We start from the raw sequence: 16,808 nt of genomic DNA, 5'->3' as shown, positions 1-16,808 counted from the left end.
CCCTTTGTTGTTTCAGCATGACAATGCCCCCGTGCACAAAACGAGGTCCATACAGAAATGTGTATGTCGAGATTGGTGCCGAAGAACTTGACTAGTCTGCACAGAGCCCTGGCCTCAACCCCGTCAAACACCTTTGGGATGAATTGGAAAGCGACTGCGATCCAGGCCTAATCGCCCAATATCAGTGCCTGACCTCACTAATGCTCTTGTGGCTGAATGTAAGCAAGCCCCCGCAGCAATGTTCCAACATCTAGTGGAAAGCCTTCCCAGAAAAGTGGAGGCTGTTATAGCAGCAAAGGGGGGACCAACTCCATATTAATGCCCGGATTTTGGAATAATGATGTTCGACGAGCAGGTGTCCACATACTTTTGGTCATGTAGTGTATTTCCCCAGTATGAGGTTGGAATCAAACTGTGAAATTGTGAAAATTATGATAATGCCCTTTTAGCGTAAGAGATGTTTGAAAAGACTGCCTGAAATTTCAGCCTGGCTGAAGTTTTGGCATGCCTGGTGAGGTATTTGACTAATAAGAAAGATAATTCCAAACCTCTCTGCCTACTCAGAACATTTCGAGACAGTCTTAAAAAAAAACTACTTGAGAAATTGCTCTTTGCTAAGAAGCAATTGTTTTTTTTGGGGGGGGGGCATTTTAATTGAAAACAATCGCAGTAAAGTTCTTAATTGTTAGCCAGAAATTATTTGATATTGAGATAAAAACAGATGCATGAGAACTTTAAAAATATATATATTAGAAATAACAAACATATTTTAAGGCTCAGCGAAGTGCATCCAGAAGTGCAATTTCAAGAAAAGATGTGTGACTGTGTGACATATTATTTTCTACTTTGATACTGTACACAGATTTCCTTATCGGAAGTTCATTCTATCTACAAAATATACACATTCAAATTCTGTTGTTTGTTAGCTTTGGGATTGTCTCTGCCTTTCCTTCCATTGTTGTTTAGATAAAAAGAGCTTAAAAAGATTATCTCCCTGGCCCGCATGTCATTATCATTAATCTGCATATTGACTGCTTTGTCCTGGTGGTTTCAAGTTCAGTAGAGGACTTAACAGAGGGATAACATACATGTTTCCTTACCACTTCCCCTTCACTCCCTCTGGTAAGGACCAATCCCATTTAATGAACAAGTCTCTACTGAAAGAGTTTCAGTAAAATACAGTTTAAAGGGTTAACAATGTTTAGCCTGTGTTGTTCTTTCTCAGATCTTTGATGCTGAGATGTGACCGTAGATAACACCCTATATAACAGATCAAATCCACACCGCCTACAGCAGAGGACCTTCAAAAATAGACACATTCCCCACACTATGATTTTACGAAACACAAAACACCAAAGTGATGTCCTCAACATTTCATCCCCCGGATGGCGAGTGTACCTGCTTTTCAGCGTGTACCTTTGTGCTCTGACCAATTAAGTGGGCAGCCTCAGTTTGAAAAACAATGTTTTTGTTTCCATTACAAACTGATCATTAGTGTGTAATTACTCCTCCATTGTGGTCCCTCATTGCTAAGAGCATCGGTGATAATAGCATTAAACCTCAAATCCATGGATGGCTGTGTGTGTGTGTTTGATTACTTTCTTCAGGGTATGTTATCACAATATTACGCTAGCAGTGACTCAGTAGATTCTTTGAACTGAGAGCTATGAGTCTGAATGACCCTTGGAGCCCATCAGCTCTGCTCTGGGGTCAGCAGTACTGGTAACCACCTCACAGCGCTCGATCGATAACCCTCGGCAAGGAAAGGCTTAAGAGTATCAACTCTGCCTTGACCAAATCCCTGTCAACAGCCCTGACACTTCTGACACTTGTGAACTGAAAATGTAAACACATAGGCACATAGGTGGCGGCAGGTAGCCTAGCGGTTAAGAGCCGACTAGCTGAAAATCTGCTGATGTGCCCTTGAGCAAGGCACTTAACCCTAATTGCTCTTGTAAGTCGCTCTGAATCAGAGTGCCTGCTAAATTACTTAAATGTAAATAGGTTATGACTGACGTGAGGGGGATTTTGTCCATCAATCCACCTCCGTGTCATTTGTTTTCCTGTGCTGTCAAACACAGCAAAGGAAAGAGCGCTGATAATTGATAGAGTTTCATTTGACTATGAAGATGAAAAACCATACATCTATATAAACTATGACAATTTATACTATATTACTGCTTTTGTTGGTGTATCAACATTGGGTATGTTGTATTGATGATCTGCCTGTTATGTTTGAGCCATAACTCTGAGGTATTCTTCACTCAGTTTTTATGGGGCATTGAAACTCCTTTCTGTGAAGTCTGAACGGTTGGTCTTGACAAATGGTTACCATTTTTGTCAGGTTAGGCCCAGTTCCCCCCTCTTGTCCACCAAGGCGTCATAAGCTTCTCACTCCCGTCATTTTAATTGAAGCAGACAGAGACAGCTACTGTAATTACACGGAGATAATCTTCCCATCTGACTAATTACATTTCTCATTAGAGTCCAATAATGCTCATTAGATTAACTTTCTCATGGAGAAATTAAGAAATAATCGGACACAGGCGAGCTCATTGGATTCTTGTGTTGGACAAGCAGGAACAGCACTGCTGGGAGCCTGCTGAATAGTCAATTTATTGACCAGAGAAAAGAGATAGGACATATATTTGATATAAAATCATAGGATTTTGATACCATTATACTAAAATAGTTAATTTCAGCAGTCTTATTTTTCATCGTGGCTATTCTCACACTAACATGTCCATGTGGGACCTTCTATATCTACTCTGCGAGACATGACCACCAGTGCTTCAATGTCCTCTTCGTTTGCTTGGATGAGGGGAAAGAGAACTGCTATTGGGAATCACACTTCAGGAATGGGAAAATGTGTTTCAAATCAAATCAAATCAAATCAAATCAAATCAAATTTATTTATATAGCCCTTCGTACATCAGCTGAAATCTCAAAGTGCTGTACAGAAACCCAGCCTAAAACCCCAAACAGCAAGCAATGCATGTGAAAGAAGCACGGTGGCTGGGAAAAACTCCCTAGGAAAAACTCCTGAGAAAGGCCAAAAACCTAGGAAGAAACCTAGAGAGGAACCAGGCTATGAGGGGTGGCCAGTCCTCTTCTGGCTGTGCCGGGTGGATATTATAACAGAACATAGTCAAGATGTTAAAATGTTCGTAAATGACCAGCATGGTCAAATAATAATAATCATAGTAATTGTCGAGGGTGCAACAAGCACGTCCGGTGAACAGGTCAGGGTTCCGTAGCCGCAGGCAGAACAGTTGAAACTGGAGCAGCAGCATGGCCAGGTGGACTGGGGACAGCAAGGAGTCATCATGCCAGGTAGTCCTAGGGCTCAGGTCCTCCGAGAGAAAGAAAGAAAGAAAGAAAGAGAGAATTAGAGAGAGCATATTTACATTCACACAGGACACCGGATAAGACAAGAGAATACTCCAGATGTAACAGACTGACCCTAGCCCCCCGACACATAAACTACTGCAGCATAAATACTGGAGGCTGAGACAGGAGGGATCAGAAGACACTGTGGCCCCATCCGATGATACCCCCGTACAGGGCCAAACAGGCAGGATATAACCCCACCCACTTTGCCAAAGCACAGCCCCCCACACCACTAGAGGGATATCTACAACCAGCAACTTACCGTCCGAAGACAAGGCCGAGTATAGCCCACAAAGATGTCCGCCACGGCACAACCCAAGGGGGGGCGCCAACCCAGACAGGAAGACCACGTCAGTGGCTCAACCTACTCAAGTGACGCACCCCTCCCATGGACGGCATGGAAGAACACCAGTAAGTCAGTGACTCAGCCCCTGTAAAAGGGTTAGAGGCAGAGAATCCCAGTGGGAAGAGGGGAACCGACAAGGCAGAGACAGCAAGGGCGGTTCGTTGCTCCAGCCTTTCCGTTCACCTTCACACTCCTGGGCCAGACTATACTTAATCATAGGACCTACTGAAGAGATAAGTCTTCAGTAAAGACTTAAAGGTTGAGACTGAGTCTGCGTCTCTCACATGGGTAGGCAGACCATTCCATAAAAATGGAGCTCTATAGGAGAAAGCCCTACCTCCAGCCGTTTGCTTAGAAATTCTAGGGACAATTAGGAGGCCTGCGTCTTGTGACCGTAGCGTACGTGTAGGTATGTACGGCAGGACCAAATCGGAAAGATAGGTAGGAGCAAGCCCATGTAATGCTTTGTAGGTTAGCAGTAAAACCTTGAAATCAGCCCTTGCCTTAACAGGAAGCCAGTGTAGGGAAGCTAGCACTGGAGTAATATGATCAAATTTTTTGGTTCTAGTCAGGATTCTAGCAGCCGTATTTAGCACTAACTGAAGTTTGTTTAGTGCTTTATCCGGGTAGCCGGAAAGTAGAGCATTGCAGTAGTCGAGCCTAGAAGTAACAAAAGCATGGATTAATTTTTCTGCGTCATTTTTGGACAGAAAGTTTCTGATTTTTGCAATGTTACGTAGATGGAAAAAAGCTTGAATAGCAATCCCACTGGGCAAAAAGTAGTTGAATCAGCGTTGTTTCCACGTCATTTCAACCTCAAAAATCTATGCGATGAAGTTGAATCGACATAGGATTTGCAAAAAGTCAGCAATGTAAGGGCATTTTGCACTTTTTTTCTCACTTTTAAACTAAATCCAATGACATGGTGAAATGTTTTATTGATTTCAAGTTGAATTCACGTTAGTTGACAACTCAACCAAATGTAAATTAAAACTAGACATTTAACTGACTGAAGTCTGTGCCCAGTGGGATGCATTTGCATTTAGCGGGAAGAAGGTTAATAACATGCAGGCCGTGTTGTGACTGAAATGACAGGCAAGGCAAGAACATACTGATCCTGTACTCTCAACAGTGTGGTGTGATCCAAAGACAGGGTGAAGTGACTTCAGCTGTGTAACATTCAGAATGTCAACATTCTGATGACATTCTCTCAACACTCGTGCTACGACTGACAACCCCCAAGGCTTAATATAAGTCTGCTCATCTGTTCGCCTCCTCCCTGGGTACAGCTGTTGCCGTTTGTTTGTGTGTGTGTTTGTGTGTGTGTGTGTATGTTAAGGTGTCAGCATACTTCTGTTCGGCTGGCGCCTAGATGAACCCAACGAGTGTGCCCTTAAAAGACCTTTGCTTTTAAAACGTGAAAAAGCGGCAATAGTACTGTTTGTCCATTTTGAGACGCCATAGCCAGTATACACTTCCTCAAAATAGTCAGAATTAATCTAAAATAACTCAAGAAATCTCTCGTTAATTCTGGCTTTGTTGCCGAAGAGATCTTAGTCACACTATTTTACATCTAACTAAGATGTTTGGTGCAGTATTTTTCAAAGAAAGAATTTGCATGAAAACAAGTCGTCTCTCATTGAATGACAACAAAGATCACTCTGTCAAACTGGAGACTGTGCAGAAAAGTTATGAAGGATCAATTAAAGCCGTATCCCAGTGGTATCCCCAAGTGTCAAACAATGCATGCAACACTAAGGTATCTAAACCACCTGATGTTTTGTAACTATAAATTGAAGGGTTTGGCATCTCTCTTGTGAATCACACTTTATTTACCTCCTGTCAAACATTTGCTGATCAATCCAGAGATGTCAGTGATTAATCAAAGGACTTGGCCATACAGCATGTTTTCCCCATCCCAGAGGGAACCAATATCCTGCTTCCTGTCTGTTCTGAAAATGCCCAGCACTATCCCTGTAGCTCAGTGGCTGCTTATGGGCCTTTTAGGTGCCCGCTTTGGAGCCAGCGTTGATGGAACAGTGATTGATGCCCCTGGTCTGTGTGGAGCCGATAGGGAACACCATAGCCCCCTGGGGCTGAGTGCTGGGATGGTGAAGAATGCGCAATGGAGGTCTGCTAGGTGGTCTGCTGTCACCTACCATACTGATATCAATAGACACAGAGGAAATAGTACCTGCTGTGGAGGAACATATACTACGGCAGATGCCAAAGGTGAAAAATTGTGGCCAAATTGTTCCGCAGCTATCCAGGGTGCTCTGAAGACAAATGTACCACAGATATCTATGTTGTTTGGTTAGGCAGTATCTTTGGTTGCCTGGACAGGTAATATTAACATGTGACAACATTCTAAAAGCTTAGAAGATGTATGACATGCAAGCTGAAAGACTATAAAACCACAATGAAAAAATAAACCCATTAGCTTGTCATTTAATTATTTTACTCTTCAGACAATATATTAGACTTGCAAATCTGATATTTTTACTCGCAATGTTACTCGAGTATTCAATAACAAATGGTTAAAGCTGTCTAACTGACATATTTATGGAAGATTGTTTCTTAGTGAACCCTTCTAGAGGGAATCACCATAGAAAAAGACATCTTGGGTAAAGGGTATTCTATTTCAAGCTACATTTGTCTTGTAATGCTATGGAAATACTCTTTTCGCAGCATGTGATGCACCACTCCAACCGTTACTGTCAACACAGGCTATCAGCTTAGATATACCCCCCTCCCTCCCCCTCCCCTTCGGTGTGGCCGGGAAAGGAACTAGTTTCTGATAGATCTAACTGTTATGGAATGGTTGACCAACCCCTATTTTTATGAGGCCGGGTAACTTTTCAAAGCGCCAAGTAACACCGTCTTACAGCCCTGTTTTAAACTTTTGTGAGGTCAGATGTTTCCTACTGAGACACCTGCTGGATCCTGTGGTGTCTTCACTGACATTTTCAACCTCTCCCTGACCCAGTCTGTAATACCTACACGTTTCAAGCAGGCCACCATAGTCCCTGTGCCCAAGAACGCCAAGGTAACCTGTCTAAATGACTATCGCCCTGTACCACTCACAGAGATGCTTGTTCTAGGTCCCAAGAAACAAAGAGATCTTCTGTTGAATCTGACAATTAATCTGGATGGTTGTACAGTCGTCTCAAATAAAACTGTGAAGGACCTCGGCATTACTCTGGACCCTGATCTCTCTTTTGAAGAACATATCAAGACTGTTTCAAGGACAGCTTTTTTCCATCTACGTAACATTGCAAAAATCAGAAACTTTCTGTCCAAAAATGATGCAGAAAAATTAATCCATGCTTTTGTTACTTCTAGGCTGGACTACTGCAATGCTCTACTTTCCAGCTACCCGGATAAATCACTAAACAAACTTCAGTTAGTGCTAAATACGGCTGCTAGAATCCTGACTAGAACCCCAAAATTTGATCATATTACTCCAGTACTAGCCTCCCTACACTGGCTTCCTGTTAAGGCAAGGGCTGATTTCAAGGTTTTACTGCTAACCTACAAAGCATTACATGGGCTTGCTCCTACCTATCTTTCCGATTTGGTCCTGCCGTACATACCTACACGTACGCTACGGTCACAAGACGCAGGCCTCCTAATTGTCCCTAGAATTTCTAAGCAAACGGCTGGAGGTAGGGCTTTCTCCTATAGAGCTCCATTTTTATGGAATGGTCTGCCTACCCATGTGAGAGACGCAGACTCAGTCTCAACCTTTAAGTCTTTACTGAAGACTTATCTCTTCAGTAGGTCCTATGATTAAGTATAGTCTGGCCCAGGAGTGTGAAGGTGAACGGAAAGGCTGGAGCAACGAACCGCCCTTGCTGTCTCTGCCTTGCCGGTTCCCCTCTCTCCACTGGGATTCTCTGCCTCTAACCCTATTACAGGGGCTGAGTCACTGGCTTACTGGTGTTCTTCCATGCCGTCCATGGGAGGGGTGCGTCACTTGAGTGGGTTGAGTCACTGACGTGGTCTTCCTGTCTGGGTCAACTGTTCTGCCTGCGGCTATGGAACCCTGACCTGTTCACCGGACGTGCTTGTTGCACCCTCGACAACTACTATGATTATTATTATTTGACCATGCTGGTCATTTATGAACATTTTAACATCTTGACCATGTTCTGTTATAATATCCACCCGGCACAGCCAGAAGAGGACTGGCCACCCCTCATAGCCTGGTTCCTCTCTAGGTTTCTTCCTAGGTTTTGGCCTTTCTAGGGAGTTTTTCCTAGGGAGTTTTTCCTAGCCACCGTGCTTCTTTCACATGCATTGCTTGCTGTTTGGGGTTTTATGCTGGGTTTCTGTACAGCACTTTGAGATATCAGCTGATGTACGAAGGGCTATATAAATAAATGTGATTTGATTTGATTTGTAGCCTTGAAATACTTTGAAACGCTCGTCATGGCTTACAGATCCACATAGGATGCAATCTCTATTTTACTCAACACTGCCCATTCACATTGGACAAAAGGAACACCTACATGAGAATGCTGTTTATTGACTACAGCGCAGCGTTCAACATCATATTGTCCTCCAAGCTCATCACTAAGCTAAGGACCCTGGGACTGAACACCTCGTGCAACTGTAGCCAACTTCCTGACAGGCCGCCCTCAGGTGGTGAGGGTAGGCAACAACACATCCGTCACGCTGACCCTCAACACAGAGGCACCTCAGTGGTGCATGCTTACTGCCTTCCTGTACTCCCTGTTCACCCACGACTGTGTGGCCAAGCACAACTCCAACACCATCATTAAGTTTGCTGACAAAACAACAGTGGTAGGTCTGAACACTGACGACGATGAGACATCCTATAGGGAGGAGGTCAGAGACCTGGTCGTGTGGTGCCAGGACAACAACCTCTATCTCAACGTCAGCAAGACAAAGGAGATGATCGTGGACTACAGGAAACAAAGGGCCGAGCACGCCCCCATTCACATCGACGGGGCTGGAGTGGAGTGGGTCAAGAGCTTCAAGTTCCTCAGTGTCCACATCACTAACTATCACTATCACACCACTATCATGGTCCAAACACACCAACACAGCCCTGAAGAGGTCACGACAACGCCTCTTTCCCCTAAGGAGGCTGAAAAGATTTGGCATGGCATTCAGATCCTCTAAATATTCTACAGCTGCACCATTGAGAGCATATTGACTGGCTGCATCACCGCTTGGTATGGCAACTGCTTGGCAGCCGACCGCAAGACACTAGAGGGTAGTACAGTGCAACGCAAAAGTATTCACCCCCTTGGCATTTTTCCTATTTTGTTTCATTACAACCTGTAATTTAAATAGATTTTTATTTGGATTCCATGTAATGGACATATACAAATGAATCCAAATTGGTGAAGTGAAATGAAAAAAATTACTTGTTTCAAAAAAATTAAAAACGGAAAAGTGGTGAGTGCATATGTATCACCCCCTTTGCTATGAAGCCCCTAAATAAGATCTGGTGCAACCAATTACCTTGAGAAGTTAAATAATTAGTTAAATAACGTCCACCTGTGTGCAATCTAAGTGTCACATGATCTGTCACATGATCTCAGTATATATACACCTGTTCTGAAAGGCCCCAGAGTCTGCAACACCACTAAGCAAGGGGCACCACCAAGCAAGCGGCACTATGAAGACCAAGGAGCTCTCCAAACAGGTCAGGGACAAAGTTGTGGAGAAGTACAGATCAGGGTTGGGTTATAAAAAAATATGCGAAACTTTGAACATCCCACAGAGCACCATTAAATTCATTATTAAAACATGGAAAGAATATGGCACCACAACAAACCTGCCAAGAGAGGGCCGCCCACCAAAACTCACAGACCAGGCAAAGAGGGCATTAATCAGAGAGGCAACAAAGAGAACAAAGATAACCCTGAAGGAGCTGCAAAGCTCCACAGCAGAGATTGGAGTATCTGTCCATAGGACCACTTTAAGCCGTACACTCCACAGAGCTGGGCTTTACAGAAGCGTGGCCAGAAAAAAAGCCATTGCTTAAAGAAAACAATGAGAAAACATGTTTGGTGTTTGCCTAAAGGCATGTGGGAGACTCCCCAAACATATGGAAGAAGGTACTCAGGTCAGATGAGACTAAAATGTAGCTTTTTGGCCATCAAGGAAAATGCTATGTCTGGCGCAAACCCAACACCTCTCATCACCCCGAGAACACCATCCCCACAGTGAAGCATGGGGGTGGCAGCATCATGCTGTGGGGATGTTTTTCATTGGCAGGGACTGGGAAACTGGTCAGAATTGAAGGAATGATGGATGGTGCTAAATACAGGGAAATTCTTGAGGGAAACCTGTTTAAGTCTTCCAGAGATTTGAGACTGGGACGGAGGTTCACCTTCCAGCAGGACAATGACCCAAAGAATACTGCTGAAGCAACCCTCGAGTGGTTTAAGGGGAAACATTTAAATGTCTTGGAATGGCCTAGTCAAAGCCCAGACCTCAATCCAATTGAAAATCTGTGGTATGACTTGCTGTATACCAGCGGAACCCATCCAACTTGAGGGAGCTGGAACAGTTTTGCCTTGAAGACTGGGCAAAAATCCCGTGGCTAGATGTGCCAAGCTTATAGACAACCCCAAGAGACTTGCAGCTGTAAAGTACTGACTTTGGGGGGGTGAATAGTTATGCACGCTCAACTTTTCTGTTTTTTGTTTTATTTCTTTTTTTGTTTCACATTTAAAAAAAATTGCATCTTCAAAGTGTTAGGCATGTTGTGTAAATCAAATGATACAACCCCCCCCCCAAATATATTTTAATTCCAGGTTGTATGGCAACAAAATAGGAAAAATGCCACCGGGGGTGAATACTTTCGCAAGCCACTGTACGTACGGCCCAGCTCCCTGCCATCCAGAACCTCTATATCAGGCGGTATCAGAGGTGATCAGAGGTATCAGCCCTAAAAATGTTCAGAATCCAGCTACCCAAGTCATAGACTCTTCTCTCTGCTACCGCACGGCATGCAGTACCGACGCACCACGTTTGGAACCAACAGGACCCTGAACAGCTTCTACCCCCAAGTTTTAAGACTGCTAAATAATTAGTTAAATAGTTAGCTAACCAAATAGCTACCCGGCCTATCTGCATTGACCCTTTTTGGACTAACTTTTCTGACTCATCACATACACTGCTGCTACTGTTTACTATCTGTCACTTTCTTCCTAGTTATATATCTACCTCAATTACCTCGCACCCCTGCACATTGACGCAGTACTGGTACTCCTTGAATATAGACAAGTTATTACCTCGTACCCCTGCACATTGACTCAGTACTGGTACCCCTTGTATAAAGCCAAGTTATCATTACTCATTAGGTATCTATTATTACTTTTATTATTATGTGTTTTAATTTTCTATTATTTCTCTATTTTCTTTCTCTCTGCATTGTTGGGAAGGTCCATAAGTAAGCATTTCACTGTTAGTCCACACGTTATTTTTTGCATTGTTGGGAAGGGCCGTAAGTAAGCATTTCACTGTTAGTCCACACGTTATTTTACAAAGCATGTGACAAATAACATTTTATTTCATTATATTTTAAAGTAATTGCTGATGATTTGTATAAAGTTCAATTTTCTCAACTGTTTTGTGTCTTTCCACAGCCAGAATCGTTTAAACTATGGCCAAATTACTCACATTGCCTCAAATTGCTCTCCTTCCATTGAAAATGAATTACTTCCAGCACTTCATAGCCTTCTATTACTTCTGATGAAAATGGAGGGGCGGACACATCATGCCAGATAAACATGCACAGTGAACCATTTCAAATGGCACCCCACTGATTCTTCTGATTTCCTAATTTAAAGAGGAAAACACCATTTTCAACCACAAAAAAACATAATGGAGTATGTTACATCTGTCTCGGCGCATCTCAATGCCATTACAGATAAAGTGATGGAGATTAGAAAAAGGTAAGAGAGTGCCAGTATTTACCTACATAAACTTGTACTCAAACACTCCATCACAGATAAGGGGGACATCGTCATAAAATGCTCAGTAGTTATATCGCAACTGCTGATTTATATGAGCAGACATTGGGAATGCAGATAATGTTGTCTTTGCAGCGGATCAAGGGCTGTCAAGGTAATGCCCTGTCCACGGAGAACAGACTGTTGGTGACACTATCTTATCACATTCTTTCTTTATTCCCCAATTGCAATGTTGCTTAACACTGCAAATGAATCTACACACTGTCTTCTCTTTCTGTTGCATGGGGTAAGCAATGTGAAACAGAATATTAGGGAGGAGTGCCTGTTGTTGCTGCATGGCATTTACATGAAGATGAGCTCCAGGGTTCCTTGTCAGACATCTCCTTCCTCACCTCACCACATCTTACCTTTTCTCCCTGATTTCTCTGGAAGACATGAGTGCATGGTTAAAGATGAAGGCTGAACAAAAGTGTATGTGAGAAAATGTGAAGCCGAGTCGTATTACCTCGTAATCCTCCCAAAATGAGTTGTTCATGACGAAGGGTGTTACACCGTTAATCTTCCCCCTAAATCCTTCACCCCGATGTCTCCTCAACTTAATCCGCGTCTACCCTCACCATTCCTTATCTTTACCTGGACACTTGTTACCTTTCGTTGCGACACATATCCCCCCACAATGCACCAAATAATGCGGCACTCAGAGAGGCGAGTGTCTGTTGGAGAGATAAGATTTTTTTTTAAACTAAGTGTTATTCCAGCTATTCTTACCGAGCAGGCGCCTCCTGTTATAGATCCCCCGTTATAGAGCCCCCGTTATAGAGCCCCCGTTAATAGAGCCCCTGTTATAGAGCCCCGAGTATCAAATCTAATTCAGCAGAGAAACACAATAAGCCCTGTCACTCAACACTGGCTGCCCTTGAAGGAGAGGAATGGTGATGAGAGCAAGCAGTATCTCAGGACTAAGGATGAAGCCTTGTCTACCAAATCACGCAGGACCACAGCACTCACTCTATTCCCACAACAGGATAATTATGCTAACAATAGCAAGGAATACACAATGGAGAAAATGAATGACTTAGACAGCCATGCTAATATACGTCCACATATGCATGCGATTTGTTCACACATGCGTATACAGACACAGGTATGCATGTGTGACTTCCACATACATAAATGTATTAAAACTCATTACACACACACACTCACACACAAAGTAGAGTCTACACCCTGTTGGCATTAAGACTTCTCTGTGTGTTTGCCATGAGCACAGAGTTCTGTGCTTTGCTACTCAGGGGACTAGCTACTCCAGAGGCGTCAGAGGCATAATTGTGTGCAATGAAAATAGTGTTTATTTATGAGCCGGACATTGCTAATTATCTTCATTGCATAACTAATTATTTCTTACTTCAAAGGCATTTCCAGTGAGACTGAGTCTCTTGGTCGCTGAGGCGGACTGACTCATGACTCTGAAGATATTTATGGCTAATTGGTAGATAATGATGCTCCTTTCGGGAGGGGGTTTGTTCAGCGGTCTCCCAAAAAAGTTAGATTAAACAAGTACACACACACACCACACACATATACACACACAGACACACACACACATTCATAGTAAGGAATAAATAAACATTCTAATTGGGGTTGGGGTCAATGAAAATGTTTCTCATTGTTGAATTGAAATGAATAGACCTAATTCACGCCGCGGTCATGGTCATAATCCAGACTAGTGAGGGTTAGTGAAGCAGAAGTACTCCATTAAAGACAACGGAAAATCATGTCAAAACTTTTTATGTTATTTGCCTGCCAACCTAAACAGAGTATGATTAAGCTGATTAGCATAGGAGAAAGTACATCAAAGACATTGAAGCAGTTGTCGATCAACTCAGACACAGTCATAAATCACACTTAAAAGATATACTATCCAGGAATCGCTCCGCCATTTCCTGGTTGCTCAAGTTCTAATAGTTTGCCTAATTTCAGTTTATGTGACAAAACAAACAAGTATTGTGTAGAGAATATTTGTACCATCAAAACTGCTGTGAAATATATTTTCCATAAGCAAAGATATTGTATTTTCAGCTGTCTGAAGCTGGTGCACAAAACCAAGACTAAAATACACAAACGTGAAACTTAAGAACGGGAGGCACAGAAATAGTGCACACAGAACAGATCTATCGCTTCTTAGACCTGCTTTCAATGAAAGTGACAGATCTATAACATACTTTTCTATGTTAATTTGGTTGTGGCTTTAAAAGATAAATATTATAGATAAATATAACTTTTCGGATCACTCTGGTGCAGTATTTATAAAACCAAATTGACTGAAAAAGCTAAATGATCAAATTATCATGTGCCTCAATGTAGTTGTACATTTTAAAAGCATGGTACATTGACAATATGAATGCATATTGTAAATTCTAAATTAATTATTTAGTTGAATTTTACTTATAAACCTAACATTTGGCAAGGGAGTAGCCCTACATCATAAATGTGTACTATAAATTAATTTATTCCTGCTATTTTCTGCTCCTTCATCTCAAGAGAATGTGTCTACTGAGGTTAAAAAAGGAATTATAAATGTACTAATTTAGTAACTTAGTTTAGTGATTTTGAACATGTTAAGTCAAAACTTTTTTCCCTGTGCATGTGCTCCCACCATTGGCCTCTGCACTTAGCAACAATTTCGTTGTGTAGCACTGCCCCTCAGCTGACATTAAGGAACACTGCATGTTCAATCCCTGACAATAGTTTTTTGAAGTCTTTTGACAGCTTTTGACCTATTCAACGATGGGGGTACAAAATCCATTTTAGGACATCCTCAGTTGTAAGCCGTGGGTTTCAGTATCACCTGAAAAAGTGTCCTCCTCATCCCTAAAGGCAATTAGCTGGAACAGACTCGTCTCTGCCCAAACAACCTTGTGTCCCGAACCTTGGCTTGACGCTATAGGGAATCAGTAAAATAGGAGTCACTCATCAGACCAAATTGCTTCTCATAGCAACTGTAATTACATGCAAAGCTCTACCTACCTCAGTAGAAGCACATAGCAATCCTACACTCACTCTAGGCTTCCACATCACATTCCTTCGACTCATTTAACAGTAGCCTTGTTTGAGGCTGGTTAGCAGCATGCAGCATTGTTTTGTTTGTAGTTTAAAACATCAGCTAATGAAATATGTAAGTAGGCTTGGCTTGTGCGAGCCGGAACAGCTCCTAGGGAAGGAGCCTATCTGCTGTTTCTGTAGCGTGAGGCAGCCAGATGTACAAGTACACCCCCTAGACAGGACACTAGTGTATGGCCATACCCCCCAATCTATCACCTTATTGCTGAGTGCTAAGCAGAGACACATCAGGCCCCATTTTTACAGTCTTTTGTGTGACTAAGCCAGGGATTGAACTCACAACCTTGCAATCTCAGGGCGGACACTCTAACCATGTCACTGAGTTGGTAAACTCTAATGATGAAATATGGCGCCTGATCAACTCTAAATATTCATGAATCCTTAAAATACATTTGTTTTATAGTCCAGCATTTACTTGAAACGTGTCTTTGTGTTTCTGAGTTGTCCAGGACCGTGTGGTGGTATCGAGCTGCAGCACAGAGATAGAGGACGCAATATTGGACAGCGCCATTGAGGTCATCTTCATTTTTAAGTAGTCAATGTTCTTCTTCTACTACTTCTATGAGTTGGTAAACAAACTGAAAGGGAGCATACTGCCACCGGGGAGGTATAAAGCCAAGGTTGGCAATTTACTGCCACCTACAGTTATGGAATGTTTGCTCACGAATATAATGAATTGGCTGATTGGGGACCTGGATGTAATTATGTGATCCTTCCTTAACCCATAGGAAGTCCCATCCAGTTGACTACTTCAAAATGGTGAAAGTCCTCAATGGCGCTGCACATGCTAAAACGGGCTTTTGGGCACTAGAGTCATCTATCTATCTCTATGAGTTGCAGGTGCTACGGGGCTTTTCTGAGAATTTTATGTGCCTGATTGAATTCCTTTTTACTGTGCAGGCGCTACTTTGTCCTTGGAGAGTGGTGGTATATTTATTATTGTTTTGCCAGTGATAAAAGTGCTAGTGGTAAAATCTCATAATTTCTATATTGAATAATGAATATGCAATATATATTTAAAATGTAAAAGATCATTAAAGATTAATTCTGTAAATGTTAAAGTTTAAAAGATGGGGTGGTGTAGCTAATGCTGCGTTCGTCACCATGTGGGAGGTGGGAATTTACTAGTTGTGAAGTGGTAAATATCCATTGGATGCATTCAAGTGCTTTGAACTTGTTGAGAGATGCTGATGGCTAATGGTGAACAAGCTGCATAAACAATTAACTACAAGTATAGCTATGATGAATGTAAACAAATGATAGTGTTCAAAAACTGTATTAATAGATTCCTTTATGTAAATAATATTTTGTGGTTGCATTTAACTGCAGAAAATACTGCTATTAAAGTCACTTCCTTGGTAGGTGATGTCAGAGATCAGCATGTGGGAGAAGTGGGAGCTCAGGATGATAGTTTCCCACTAGGAATTACCAGTTGGAGTGCCGTCAAGTGGATTTATGTGTTCATTCCCACTTCCCACTTGGTTACGAACACAGCATTATTACCTGCCTTTGGTATCTTCCAGGTATGGGCGGGGCTATCTGGCAAGGTTATGAAAGTCAGTTTGGGCCTGTATCTTCTCACTATCTGGTAAATTAGCCTTTCGTTATTTAAAGCAGCTGTCGATGTAGCTTTGCTTTTAGTTAATCACTTAATTTTGTTTTACAATGTTTTTGTATTTTGGTCTTTGGGAGCCTTGCAAATACATAACTTGCCACGACTCCTTCCACTCTACCAACACCTTCTAGCCTCCAGGGCCATCCTTTCTTACACTACTATCAAACCTTCACATATGTTTCATATGTCACTTTTGCAGCGTGTCTTTTTGAGACATATTTTTGGTGGTTCTCTGAAGAACTGTTTGACATCTTTGACCAAGTCTTGTGGAGATGTGCCATAAGTGTTTATTAGGTTTGTTGCACATGACTCAGGGGTCATGACCTGCCTGTCCCACCCATGACCTGCAGTGTCACTGAATTTCATCAAATACAATGTGGTG

This window comes from Salmo trutta, chromosome 4 (assembly GCF_901001165.1).
Source record: "Salmo trutta chromosome 4, fSalTru1.1, whole genome shotgun sequence".
Lineage (NCBI taxonomy): Eukaryota > Metazoa > Chordata > Actinopteri > Salmoniformes > Salmonidae > Salmo > Salmo trutta.
Note: the sequence above shows the minus strand (reverse complement) of the source record.